Here is a 4,911-nt window from a genome sequence, read left to right on the forward strand (position 1 = left end):
GCTTTCGCTTCGGGTAGCTCTTTGTGTGGCGACTACCGCCGTACTTTGCTGCAGTGTTGAGTACTTCACTCCATGTAATTCTGAGTGTGTCTTGTGCAGCCTTGAGCCTTTGCTTCTGCTTTTTCAGACTCCTCGCGGTGGCAACAAGCCTTTGATGGGTATTCTGTTGCTCCAGGTGCCTATCCGGTGTGATGTCATCCAGACGGTTATCTTCGCTGGAGTCGGGTTGTTCGGTTTGATTCTCCATGTTGCCGTGGTCGGACGGTGCTTCATTGCCGTGTTCGTCGTCTGCTGGCTCACCCTGCTCTATCGCTGGGTCTATATGATCGCTGTTTCTGCCGAGGCGGGATTTGGAGCGGCGCTTACGCCGCCGCTTTGACTACTTCTCGAGGGATCGATCCTTTGCTGTGTCCTTCCATTCCTCGTCGTCGTTTTCTTTGGGTGTGTACACCATGTATACATCATATGATGAAGTGGGCGTCCAGTGCCCTGTGGGTAGTGGCTCCTGTTCATCTCCTGCATCGTCGTCCATACCGTCGATGTCTTCGAAGTCGAAGTCGAGCATGTCGGTTAACTCGTCGATAGTGGCTACTAAGTGGGTGGTGAGTGCGTGGCGAATTTCTTCGTCATCCGCATCCCAATCCTGCCGGACATAGTTCGGCCAGGACTCTCCTGACAAGGAGAGAGACTTTAATGAATTCAGTATGTCGCCGAAGGGCGAGTGCTGAAAGATATCCGCGGAGGTGAACTCCATGATCGGCGCCCAGTCGGATTCGATAGGCACGGGCGCAGGCGGTTCGGAGTCCGTGGCCGGGGAAGAGTCCGGCAGTTCGGCGTCACGGCTCCCGTGAAGGGTAAGGTCGGTATTTGGCTCGATCGCCGCTGAAGATGCGGCCTCCGTGATAGGGTCTATCCACTTGTCCTTGGATGGCGCAATGGGCTCCGAATTGAGGGTCGGAATGGTCGCCGGTGCGATCTCCCGAACACTGTCCGATGGTAGAGCTAAATCGTGCTCATCGTGACCGTGTGGCGCACTCGGCATGGGCTCGAATCTGCCGAAGATCAATTCTCCGTGGATGTCGGCCGTGTGCTTTATGCTTCCAAACCTGTCCTGGTGGCCAGGGGCGTAACTCTCGATCTGCTCCAGATGGCCAAGCGAGTTGGCCCGCAGTGCGGAGCCGCCGAATACAAAGATCTGTCCGGGGAGGAAAGTCTCACCCTGGACTACATCGCTATCGATGATTGAAGGGGCCATCCAGCCTAACTATGACGACACAGAGGAACTCTCAATGAAAGCACCAATGTCGGTGTCAAAACCGGCGGATCTCGGGTAGGGGGTCCCGAACTGTGCGTCTAGGCGGATGGTAACAGGAGACGGGGGACGCGATGTTTTTACCCAGGTTCGGGCCCTCTCAATGGAGGTAAAACCCTACTCCTGCTTGATTGATCTTGATGATATGAGTATTACAAGAGTTGATCTACCACGAGATCAAAGAGGCTAAACCCTAGAAGCTAGATTATGGTATGATTGTTGTTGTTCTATGGACTAAACCCTCCGGTTTATATAGACACTGGAGGGGGCTAGGGTTACACAGAGTCGGTCACAAGGAAGGAGATCTACATATCCGTATTGCCAAGCTTGCCTTCCACGCCAAGGAGAGTCCCATCCGGACACGGGACGAAGTCTTCAATCTTGTATCTTCATAGTTCAACAGTCCGGTCAAAGGATATAGTCCGGCTGTCCGGATACCCCCTAATCCAGGACTCCCTCAACGAGCGCAACAATAGATTGCTCTGAACCGCTCGGTTAGATATATGGGATTAGAAAATCGGCCCAGTTTACTAGAGGCTTCCGTTTTTTCTCTTGGAGTAGCAGCCCCTTAGGATAGTTGGGCCAGGAATCAAAAGGTGGGCTAGAGGTCGCTAGATACTGCAGATCTGACGGCTAGAAACGTCTGAATCAGCAAAATAGACGGCTGAAATTACCAAATGTGCGAGAGGACTCGCTTTAGGCTCGGTTTACTTTCCTAAATATGGTGGCTTAATTCTCTTTCTAGGGAAGTGCTCCATTCCTTTATTTAATGGAAATTGGAATCTTATATTACCTTCTTTCTATCAATAATAGCACTTATGGTTCGTAGAAAAGGCCTACCAAGTATTATAGGACAAGACGGATTGCAATCAATATCAAGCACAATGAAATCCACAGGCGCATAATTTCTATTAGCGAGAATAAGCACATCATTTATTCTACCCAATGGTTTCTTAATAGTGGAATCTGCTAAATGCAAATTAAGGGAACATTCATCCATATCGGTAAGGCCTAGCACATCACATAAACATTTTGGTTTTGTGGACACGCTAGCACCCAAATCACATAAAGCATTACATTCATAATATTTAATCTTTACTTTAATAGTAGATTCCCATTCATAATATAACTTCCTAGGTATTGAAACCTCCAGCCCTAGCTTTTCTTCATGAGCTTTCATCATAGCTTCTACAATATGTTTAGTAAAAGATTTATTTTGTTCATAAGCATTGGATGAATTTATCATGGATTGCAACAAGGAAATACACTCAGTTAAAGAACAATTATCATAATTAAAGTCCTTGTAATCCAAAGTAGTGGGCACATCACTATTTAAGGTTTTGACCTCTCCAAACCCACTTTTATCACTTTTATCATTAAGATCATCACCCCTTGAACAATTGGGACACCTTCTAGCTAAAGTTCACTCATCTCTAGTCCCTTTCTCATCAAGTTTTATATTAATAAACAAATATTCAATAGGTGAGACACCAATCATTTTAATATCTTCATCATGATTATGGTAAAAATCGAGCAGAATTACTTTTTCTAGGAATTCTCGCTTGGCTCTCAACGTAGCGGTTCTCCCTTTGCTTTCATTAATGGAGACATATATAGCTTTAATATAATCACTAATATCATGCTTGGGTGGAATTTTTTTAGATTTAAGAGTTTCCACATCATGCACAATTATATCCATGTTTCTAGCCATATCATCAACTTTATTCAATTTTACTTCAACCATGGTACTAAAAATCTTTTGAGAATTGATGAATTCCTTAATATTGTTCTCAAGATCAGTAGGTATCCTATTATTATTATTATTATAAGAATTTCCATACCATAATTATTAGAGGAATTTTTAGGATATAATCTAGGATTAAAATTACCTCTATAAGCATTGTTATTGAAATTGTTTCTAGAGACAAAATTCACATCAATAGCATAATTATTTTACTCAACCAAAGTAGATAGTAGTACATCATTAGGATCAACATGAGCATTTTTGCTAGCAACCAATGTCATAAGAGCATCCATTTTATCACTCAAAGTATTAATTTCTTCGACATAATTTACCTTCTTACCAGTTGGAGCTCTTTCGGGGTGCCCTTGAAAATTGTAGCATCTTCATTAAGACTTCTAGAAAATTGCTCTTTCATTACAAGATTCGGCAAAGCGGCATTAATATCACATGACTCTGCACTAGTGGCAGGAGGAGCAATTGGAGTACTAATAAAATCATTATTATTAGTATTGGAAAATTCATACAACTTAGTGTTTTCTTGAGACATAGCGATAAAGCTAGCAAACAAAAATATTTTTGTGTTTTTGTAAAAAAATAGAAGTGGGGAAAATGAAAACGAGGGGCAAATGCATATGAAAAAGCAAATAAAAATAATATCAAGTATATGATAGTTTGTGCGAAGGTACTTGATATGATTTTTGATGATGTCTCCCGGGCAACAACACCAGAAATTCTTCCAGCTACTTGTGAGCTGCGTTACGATTTCCTCGAAGAGGAGACGAGATGAAGTATAGTAGAGATAAGTATTTCTCTCGGTTAAGAACCAAGCTTATCAATTTTGTAGGAGAACCACACAGAACCTTGTTAGCAGCACCTGCACACACAAAAGCAAATACTTGCGCCCAATGCAAACAAGAGGTTTGTCAATCCCCTTGGCGGTTATTTGCAAAGATCAAATATTGTAGTGGTAGATAGATAAAGTAAATTGCAAAAAAGGAAATAAAATTGCAGCAAGGTATTTTTGTGTTTTATATATGATAAAGGTAGACCCAGGGCATAGTTTTCCCTAGAGGTTTCTCTCTCGAGCATATAACATACGGTGGGTGCACAAATTACTATTGGGCAATTGATAGAAAAGCGCATAGTTATGAACATATTCAAGGAAATGATCATGTACATAGGCATCACATCCAAGACAAGTAGACCGACTCCTGCTTGCATATACTACTATTACTCCACTCATCAACCACTATACAACATGCATCTAGAGTAATTAAGTACTCCCTCCATTCCTAAATAATTGTCTCTCTATAGATTTCAACAAGTTACTACATATGGAGCAAAATGAGTGAATCTACACTCTAAAATATGTCTACATACATTCGTACGTGGTAGTCCATTTGAAATCTCTAAAAAGATAAATATTTAGGAACGGAGGGAGTATAAAACAGAGTAACGCCTTAAGTGAGATGGCATGATGTAGACAAAGTAAATCCAAGCAATATGAATAAACCCCCATCATTTTATCCTTAATGGCAATAATACAAATATGTGTCTTGTCCCCTACTTTGTCACTGGGATATAGAGCACCGCAAGATTGAACCCATTACAAAGCACCTCTCCCATTGCAAGATAAATCAATCTAGTTGGCCAAACCAAACGGATAGATCAGAGAGAAATACAAAGTTGTAACAATCATGCATAAAATAAGTGTAGATAAGACTAAGATGTTTATCATGAATATTTAGATCATAAACCCACAATTTATCAAATCCCGGCAAACACACTGCAGAAGAAGATTACATCGAATAGAACTCCAAGAACATTGAGGAGAACATTGTATTGAATATCAAAG

The sequence above is a fragment of the Triticum urartu genome, chromosome 3A (assembly GCF_056163025.1).
Source record: "Triticum urartu cultivar PI428250 chromosome 3A, HENAU_Tu73, whole genome shotgun sequence".
Taxonomy (NCBI): domain Eukaryota; kingdom Viridiplantae; phylum Streptophyta; class Magnoliopsida; order Poales; family Poaceae; genus Triticum; species Triticum urartu.